Raw genomic sequence first — 10,529 nt, 5'->3', positions numbered from 1 at the left:
TAATTCACTTATGGACCCTAGAATGTGATCTTTTACATTAACATATATTTTTTTAGAGATTTATTTATTTGAGAGAGAGATTGGAGGCAGGGCAGAGGGAGAATCTCAAGCAGACTCCCCGCTGAGCATGGAAACCGGTGTGGGGCTCCCTCTCACAACCTTTAGAGATCATGACCTGAGCTGAAACTAAGAGTCAAAGTCTTAAGTGACTACACCACCCAGGTGTCTCAACATTAATATTTTAAAATGAAAAATGATCATATAAAGATGTATAATTCTAAGATGATTAGCCCCAAATCTGCTTTCATTTCTATCATTCAGCAAACACTGAAATGCAAGTAAATGAGAGCAGCTTTATAGGCATATGTTTAATCAGATCCAATATACATCAAAAAAAGCATATTTTTCTTTTATATATAATATTGCATAAGGCATTTATTGTGGGCTTAACAGGCAACAATAAAGTGACTAAAACAGTAAAATCTAGAGATTTGCTTATTCAATTCTCTGCCCTCAAACCCGTTCTTTTGTGTCTCCCTTTTCAACACATTGGGAGCAACTAGAACAGATTTCATACCTTTCCAAGCACTTAAAAGTATAACAACTCTGTCATTTTTAAGTATTAAAAAGGACAGACTAGTGATCATCGCTCTCCTATTTACTTTAGAAATACAGGGCAAGGGCCATGTTTTCCTTGCCCTTTTCTTTCCCTCTTTGTGATCAATCTCTTCCCTTTTATGTCTTTTCCAACCTTCCCCCCACCAAGTAGGGCACTGGGTTCAGGTTAGAAAGAAAGGATAAGACTTAGCTAATATTTGTACATTTCATTTTTTTCCCCAGTACCTCACTTCCTGGCAAGCATCCCAATGCTTATTCATTTGGGGAGAACATTATGGTTTTGTTTTTCAGAAATCTCAGGAGGCACCTCCACACTGTAAAATTATTTGACATAGGTAAAAAACCGAGGTGAAATTATACTCGCTTCTAGAGGTACCCCCCTTCTCTCATGCCCTCCTATTGTGCCTAGATTGTCTTTTACCTCCAAATTTTTCCATCTGAGAAGGAGTCATTCATTCCAAACTCCAGAAAATTGCTGTCAAGTGTTTTTAGTGGATTTTATCACATACTACTACATGCATATCAGCAAAGGTAGATTAGAATTTTCTGCAGGTCATCAAATGTAGCTGGAGAATAGGAGGGAGTTTCCCTAACGTCTCCCAGTGGAAGTCTTGAGACACTATCCCTATGATACAGGTAAGAATCCCTTCTTCCCGGAACCTCGGTGTCCATCGAAAGATGAATGGATAAAGAAGCTGTGGTCTATGTATACAATGGAATATTACTCAGCAATTAGAAACGACAAATACCCACCATTTGCTTCAACGTGGATGGAACTGGAGGGTATTATGCTGAGTGAAATAAGTCAATCGGAGAAGGACAAACAGTGTATGTTCTCATTTATTTGGGGAATATGAATAATAGTGAAAGGGAATATAAAGGAAGGGAAAAGAAATGTTGGGAAATATCAGGAAGGGAGACAGAACATAAAGACTCCTAACTCGGGGAAACGAACTAGGAGTGGTGGAAGGGGAGGAGGGCGGGTGTTGGAGGGGAATGGGTGACGGGCACTGAGGTGGACACTTGACGGGATGAGCACTGGGTGTTTTTCTGTATGTTGGTAAATTGAACACCAATAAAAGTTAAAAAATAAAAAAAATAAAAAATAAAAAAAAAGATTACAAGATTAAAGAAAAATGTGAAAGTTTAAAAAAAAAAAAAAAGAATCCCTTCTTCTCTTATTCAATGGGGAGAAAGGGGAAATGTAACACTGCTCTCCATGCCTGAACATTACTTCTGAAAACTTCCACACTTTCTAATAAAATGTCAGTTAAGCTGCTGTGGACTGTGGGCCGCTGGGGTCAGTGAAGGATCTCAAGATGGCTGGGCGATAACTTGCTCTAAAAACCATTGACTGGGTAGCTTTTGGGGAGATCATACCCCGAAACCAGAAGGCCATTGCCAACCCCCTGAAATCCTGGAATGAGATGCTTACCTCCAGGGTGGCTATTCTTCCTGAGAAACCACCTGCTATCGACTGGGCTTACTACAAGGCCAGTGTGGCAAAGGCTGGCTTGGTAGATGACTTTGAGAAGAAGTTTAATGCCCTGAAGGTTCCTGTGACAGAGGATAAATACACTGTCCAGGTGGATGCTGAGGAAAAAGAAGATGTGAAAAGCTGTGCTGAGTTTTTGTCCCTCTCAAAGGCCAGGATTGAAGAATATGAAAAAGAGCTGGAGAAGATGAAGAACATAATTCCATTTGATCAGATGACCATTGAGGACCTGAATGAAGTCTTCCCAGAAACCAAATTAGACAAAAAGAAGAATCCCTATTGGCCTCACAAGCCAATTGAAAATTTGTAAACTTGAGTTGAGAAAGCCCTGGCCCTCATATTATAAACGCTGGACATTAAAAATAAAAAAACAAAATAAAATAAAATAAAATAAAATGTCAGTTAACTTCTTGATTGTGTGGAGAGAGTGAAGGGGATAGATCAGATTAGTCATTTCATAGTGTCAAGCACTTGTCTTTGGAACATAAAGTTTTATACCTACAGTTGTTATTAACTTTGGGAATAACTCCTTCCACTTAATGTTGTAATTGTTACACATAATTTGCAATTTTCCTCACAAGTGATTGTGGTCTGGGGTGCCTGGATGGCTCAGTCAGTTAAGCGTCTGCCTCTGGCTCAGGTCATGATCCCAGAGTCCCAGGATAGAGCCCCACATTGGGCTTCCTGCAGAGTGGGGAGTCTGCCTCTCATTCTCTTCTGCCCCTCCCCCTGCTTCTCTCTCTCTCTCTAATACATAAATAAAATCTTTAAAAAATTTCAAATGATCATGGTCTGACTGTGTGATATAGCACCCTAGACTGTATTTTATATCTTTCATATACACAAATGCAGCCCATTTCATATTACTAAAGAATAAATAATTACCCGCAAATGAATACCTTCTAGGGATTGGTACCATCCTAACCATTTTCACAAATCATCTCATGTAATCTTGAAAGTAATGCTGTGAGGTAGATATAATAGTTATTATATTTATTCTCTTTTAACAGAGTCACTTAGAGCACAGAAATTGTTTATTACCACAGTTAATCAGTGGTTGAACTAAGATGTAGACTCAAGAATGTTTGAATATTAGACATGTCATCTTAAAAATCATAGTGTACTGAGGATGGTTTGGGCTATATAATATTTCTTTTTTAAAAAGATTTTATCTATCTATCTATCTATCGAGAGAGACAGCAGGAGCATGGGGAGAGGCAGAGAGAGAGAGAATCTGAAATAGATTCCCTGCTGAGAGCAGAGTCCAACATGGGGCTCAATCCCATGACCAGAGATCATGACCTGAGCTGAAATCAAGAGTTGGACATTCAACTGACTGAGCCACCCAGGCACCTCAGCTATATGATATTCTTAAGACAAGGTTTCATATGGTGTGTTTTAGGAGTTCTTAATTTGATCATCTATTCACTCTCTTGTGAGAATAAAAGGGTCTTCCAATCTTCTGGATTTTTATTTATTTATTTTTAAATTTTTATTTATATGTTCATGAGAGACATGGAGAGGCAGAGACATTAGCAGAGGAAGAAGCAGGCTCTGTAGGGTGCCCCATGTGGGACTCGATCCCAGGACCACGGGATCACGCCCTGAGCCAAAGGCAGACGTTCAACCACTGAGCCACCCAGGTGTCCCTCTTCTGGATTTTTAAACTTTAAAATAAATATTGTATATTTTTTTCTCTCAGGAGCAAGTTAAGAGATTTTATTTATTTTATCTTATAATATTATTAGAGATGCACATGATGAATTATTGCTATACTTTTCATTTCTAGCATTGCTCTTTTCTCCAAGTTTGGACTCCTATTCCAGGAGAGTAGAGGACTGAGATGTTTAGTATGATTTTATCATCTCTTCAACAATAAACATTTATTTGGCAATTATGGTGTGCAAGTCACTCCACTAATTACCAGAATGCAAATAAATCTATGACATGATCTCTGGCCTCACAGAGTTAACAATGTAGTTAAAAATAACCTATGTAAAGAAAAAGGTAAAAATATAAGGTAGCTTACAATAAGTTTCTACAATAAAGGCAATAAATGTTTTAAGAACTCAAAAGTTGAATTGAGGGGGATCCCTGAGTGGCTCAGCAGTTTAGCACCTGCCTTCAGCCCAGGGCGTGATCCTAAGTCCCAGGATCGAGTCCCACGTTGGGCTCCCTGCATGGAGCCTGCTTCTCCCTCTGCCTGTGTCTCTGCCTCTGTGTGTGTGTGTGTGTGTGTCTTTCATGAATAAATAAATAAATAAATAAATAAATAAATAAATAAATATCTTTAAAAAAAGTTGAATGAGTACGGACTATTCAATCAGGAATAACTTCTTAATCAGGGTAATTATGATTGACTATTACATCAGGAAATAATGGTCATGGGAAAGGCATTTCAAACAAAGCAAAGAATGCTAAATATAAGGGCAGGCTCACACAGGTTATATTTGAAGAAACTCTTGCATAGTCCCTGTTGTAAAGCAGTGGAGATGAATTTGGAAAATTCTGGAAATTTTAAATAGCAAAATGCAGAATAACTCTAGGATCATTAATATATAGAGAAGGATAGATTTAAGAATATTAGACTAGTGGTGGGATGAGAGAAAAAAAACTGTGAAAAATCATAGGAAGCTAGGTAGAGAAATGGTTTGTGGGAATCCACACTTCCTCTTTGTGTAATTGAAAGGCTATCCTTATATATATTTGTTATGCTTTCACCTCTGAAGACAAAACATGCTGGTTATTAAGAACACACTCAAAACCAGACTACCTGGTTTGAATTTCTGTGCATAGTTTCCTCATCTTTAACCTAGGGATAATAATAATATCTCATAGGGGTGTTTTGAGGTTTAAATGAGTCAACATGTGCCATTAACTAATAATAATTATGTGTTAGGCATCTAGAAGAGTGACTACAAAAAAAGTAAATATTCATCTAGTGTTAGCTAACATTATTATCATTTCTCAAGTAATATTTCAAAGACTTCAAGGTTTTTAGTAGATAATGAAAGACTTAAGCCTTTCCTATTATCTTCCAATTCTAGTATCTTCCAACCATTTATTTATGACTAGAGCAAGATCTGTAATCCTAAAACTTCTTCTACATTAGTAGGTTATTAATAGATATTCATCTTACATAACAGCCTTTATACTATGAACAACTTCTCATTTCCCACTACCCTAGCCCCTAGCAATTACCATTCTGTTTTCTATTTATATGTTTTTGGTTATTTTAGATATATCATATAAGTGGAAATATATAGTACTTATCCTTCTGTGACTGGCTTATTTAACATCATAAAGTCTTCCAAATTCATCCATGTTGTCATAAATGGTAGGATTTTCTCCTTTTTCAAAGGGCCAAATAGTATGTCATTGTATATGAATAGAAGCTGTTGTTCAATATAGTACCTACAGTTACAGTATAGTTTTATGACTTTAAAAGTTTTATGAGAGGTTAGATCTCATGTTATATATTCTTAACAGACACACATCTACACACAACTAAACAAAACACCAAAGGGGCACAAGAGAACTTTTGGAGGTGGTAGGTATATCTATTACCTTGATACTCATGCTGCTTTCATGAGTGTACACATATGTGTAAAGTCATCGGACTGTATAATTTATGTGCAGTTTTTGTATATTCATTATACCTCATAAAGCTGTTTTAAAAAAGGAAAATGCCATAGCAACATTTTTCTAGCTATGTCTTCTTAGGCAAGGGAAATAAAAAAACAAAATAAAACAAAAACTACTGGGACTCCATCAAAATAAAGAGTTTCTGCACAGTGAAGGAAACAATCAACAAAGGTAAAAAGCAACCTATGGAATGAGAGAAGATATTTGCAAGTGGCATATCCTACAAAGGGTTAGTATTCAAAATATATATAGAACTTATACAACTCAACACCAAAAAAAAATATAATTTAAAAACATGGGTGGAAGACATGAACAGATATTTCTCCAAAGAAGACATACAGATGGCCAACAGACACATGAAAAGAAGCTCAACATCACCCATCATCAGGGAATGAAAATCAAAACCACAATAACCGCATACCTCTCAGAATGGCTAAAATCAACAACACAAGAAACAATAAATGTTGGTGAGGATGTAGAGAAAAAGGAACCTTCTTGCACGTTTGGTGGGAATGTAAACTGGTGCAGCCACTATGGAAAACAGTGTGGAGGCATCTCAAAATTTAAAGATAGAACTCCCCTATAATCCAGTAATTGTGCTACTGAATACTTACCCTCAAAATACAAAAACACTAAATCAAAGAGATACATGCACTCCTATGTGTATTGTAGCATTATTTACAATAGCCAAACTATGGAAGCAGCCCATATTCATCAATAGATGAATTGATAAAGATGTGGTGTGATATATATATATATATATATATATATATATATTCACACACGTACAAATATCTATGTGCACATGCACACACACACACACACACACCATGGAATATTGTTTAGCCATAAAAAGAATGAAATCTTGCCATTTGCAGCAACATGAATTAAACTAGAGAGTATGATGCTAAGCAAAATAAGTCAGTCAGAGGAAGACAAATACTATGTGATCTCATTCATATGTTTGCTTAAGAAAGAAAGCAAACAAGAAAAGGAAAAGAGAGAGAAAAACAAACAAGAAACAGACTCTTAACTATAGAAAACAAACTGATGGTTACCAGAGGGGAGGTTGGTGGCGGGGGAATACATAAAATAGTCGATGGGGATTAGAGAGTACACTTACTCTCTAATTAAAAAGAAAATAAAATGTTTAAGAAAAGGAATGTGAAGTTACTATATATATTGAAGAAAATGGTGAAAAGTAAGTCGCATATCAATGAGGCCTGATACATGATAGGTCCTCAAGCATTGTCAAGTTTTTATTTCTCTGTCAAGGTTAAGCCAAGGGAACAGAAAGCATAGCAGTTATTGCAGCAGAAAAAATTATTGCAAATAATATAAATATTTATTTGGCCTAATAATGAAAGCTAAAAATGAAAATCCTGACTTTCTACAAAAATTCTGAGTACAGAAAGTTCTACCCACCCCTAGGATGGGACAAGCAAAGAAAAGCAGTTGGTTGTTAGAAGCTTAGAGGAAGGATTCTGAAGACCCAACTCTGAGAAGGAGTGTTTCCCTGCTGGTGCTGGTGCCTCAGGAACTAAGAGAATGAACCAAAAAGAGCTAGGACTCACACCTCTTGGAGAAGGTGTAAATCTTATGATGTTCCTGTCCCTAAGGATGTGGTACAGCTGGTACTTGGAATCAAAGAAAAACTGGAAATTAATTGCTGTAACTAGAACCAAGGGTCTCTGCCGGAGGTAGAACCATTGAAGCAGTGATGCGAGTAAGAAATGGAAACTAACAGAAAAGATTAAGTTCGTTCATTTTAATCCTTCTCTAGCTACCCTGTCTTTTTCTATGTAGGGCTACCTACAGACAGAATTTTATTTTATTTTATTTTTTTAATAAGTAGTTAATTTTTTATTGGTGTTCAATTATTCTGTATGTTCAATTTACCAACATACAGAATAACACCCAGTGCTCATCCCGTCAAGTGCCCCCCTCAGTGCCCATCACCCATTCACCTCCACCCCCCGCCCTCCTTCCCTTCCACCACCCCTAGTTCGTTTCCCAGAGTTAGGAGTCTTTATGTTCTGTCTCCCTTTCTGATATTTCCCACACATTTCTTCTCCCTTCCCTTTCACTATTATTTATATTCCTCAAATGAATGAGACCATATAATGTTTGTCCTTCTCCGATTGACTCATTTCACCCAGCATAATACCCTCCAGTTCCATCCACGTTGAAGTAAATGGTGGGTATTTGTCATTTCTAATGGCTGAGTAATATTCCATTGTATACATAAACCACATCTTCTTTATCCATTCATCTTTCGATGGACACCGAGGCTCCTTCCACAGTTTGGCTATTGTGGACATTGCTGCTATATACATCGGGGTGCAGGTGTCCTGGCATTTTATTGCATCTGTATCTTTGGGGTAAATCGCCAACAGTGCAATTGCTGGGTCGTAGGGCAGGTCTATTTTTAACTCTTTGAGGAACCTCCACACAGTTTTCCAGAGTGGCTGCACCAGTTCACATTCCCACCAACAGTGTAAGAGGGTTCCCTTTTCTCCGCATCCTCTCCAACATTTGTGGTTTCCTGCCTTGTTAATTTTCCCCATTCTCACTGGTGTGAGGTGGTATCTCATTGTGGTTTTGATTTGTATTTCCCTGATGGCCAGTGATGCAGAGCATTTTCTCATGTGCATGTTGGCCATGTCCATGTCTTCCTCTGTGAGATTTCTCTTCATGTCTTTTGCCCATTTCATGATTGGATTGTTTGTTTCTTTGGTTTTGAGTTTAATAAGTTCTTTATAGATTTTGGAAACTAACCCTTTATCTGATATGTCATTTGCAAATATCTTCTCCCATTCTGTAGGTTGTCTTTTAGTTTTGTTGAGTGTATCCTTTGCTGTACAAAAGCTTCTTATCTTGATGAAGTCCCAATAGTTTATTTTTGTTTTTGTTTCTTTTGCCTTCAGACAGAATTTTAAATGAAACCACATGGCAAAGGAGAGACTGGTTTGCTGTCTTAACATTAGCATCACATTGGAATGCAGGTCAATGGGGTTGAAATTGAGAAATAGTAGCTTACCAATTCCCAGGTGATTTTTCCCTTTTGATCTACCAGTTAGTTCATCACATGATAGCTGTGTAAGTAAAAACTAAATTATGTGTTAGTGTCTGTGTACATATGTGTGTGTTTTATGAATACCTTTGGATCCATGGGATTTACAATGTAGTAAATACTTTTGAAGGTGCAAAACTCTCTGGAATTTATATATTTTTACCATTTGGCAAGGATCTCATCAGTTTTATGGGAGCAGACTCAACCTCTTGCATGCTCGTGCAAGATGATTCAAAAATTTTTTTTTAGGAACTGAAATTATGTTATTGTTAAAATTAATGTCAAAAACCTGGAGGATTATTATGTAATCAAAAGACCATTGAACAGAGATTAAAGGGAGAGTTTGAGAGTGAGGAGAATTGGATTTTGATCTAACTTTTGCTAAATTAGTGGATATGGAATGTGATGTAAATTGCTTACCCTTTCAGGTCCTATTTTTTTGATCTGTTGAATGACTTAGCTAGAGAAGGTAATCCTTAAAGTCTCTTCTGGTTATGACATTCTATGCACATTTTCCATAAAGCAATGCAGCAGGGCTTATTTGTTCATTAATTAAATAATTAATTTTAGCTTGAAATAAGGATTTTACATAGTCACTTTCAGCCCTAGAAATTTGGTGACTAACATAGCTACATTGTATTGAAAAGTTATTTTTTTAATATTTTTGGCTTCCTTTTCATATCTATGTTCATCTTTCAAGCTACTTGATGGTGTGATGGCATATTTTCATTTTCTCTTCCTAATTGACCACAGATGAATATCTAGGATGACTACTATAGACATTCTCTGGCTCTAATGAAGTATATAAAATTATTCCTAAAGGTCAGACATGTATCAAGACCAAAATTAAATAATATATGCTACTAACATGTTGTTATGGTTTTATGGTCTATACTTTTTATATATTCCTTAAACTTTTCAAGAAAAAATAAATAGGAAGATTTTCTTATCAAGGATTAAACAAAACCTTTTAAAAATAGTTTTATCAGTGTAGGAGTTGTTTTGGTTAGAAGTCTAGACACAGGCAGTAATTCCATTTGAAATACTTTTACAATTTTCCCATTCTATTGTTAAGGTGCAGGAGCATATCCACATTTTCCCTCAATTTTATCTTGTTGGTAAAAAGACATTTAATCCCATAGACTGTGATTAAAATTATGTAAACATATGAACTTATAATATACATGTATTTTCTAAGATGCTTGAACTTCAGTGTCTTGTTTATAACATATTTTGCATTTCCTATGCAAAATGAAATGTAGTTTTAGAAATATCCAGAACTATTCAAGAAATATACCAAGATACCTTTAAAACCTAAAACAGTTGAATCTAGTTATCCTTCTCATTTAACACTGATGGAATTACCCTATTCTTTTCTTCAGAAGATATGAGCTGTGGTATGATATGTAAGTAACTTATAATTTGCCTTTTCTCTTCCTAGATGACTCTCTGCTATTAAGTGGTATCTATTGTTTTGAAGCCACCTATGTATGGTAGTTTCTTTTCTTCTAGTCTTTGAGTACATATTATGTTGTTTAGTGAGAGGGAATGCAATCACAAGTTATGAGAGATGAAAATATGTCAGCTATTGAATCACTTACATAAATGTTATATATAATATATATAAATATAAATGTTTTATATTATATATATGTATATATGTGTATGTGTATATATATATAATTATATATATATATA

At 35.9% G+C, this 10,529-nt stretch overlaps 1 pseudogene; it reads left to right on the top strand.

Moving 5' to 3' along the window:
• Nucleotides 1-1,937: 1,937 nt before the first annotated feature.
• LOC140596022 (ATP synthase subunit d, mitochondrial pseudogene) lies at nucleotides 1,938-2,423 on the top strand (annotated as a pseudogene).
• Nucleotides 2,424-10,529: the final 8,106 nt, after the last annotated feature.

The sequence above is a fragment of the Vulpes vulpes genome, chromosome 16, assembly GCF_048418805.1.
Source record: "Vulpes vulpes isolate BD-2025 chromosome 16, VulVul3, whole genome shotgun sequence".
Taxonomy (NCBI): domain Eukaryota; kingdom Metazoa; phylum Chordata; class Mammalia; order Carnivora; family Canidae; genus Vulpes; species Vulpes vulpes.
Note: the sequence above shows the minus strand (reverse complement) of the source record. Positions and strands in the feature narration are given on the sequence as shown.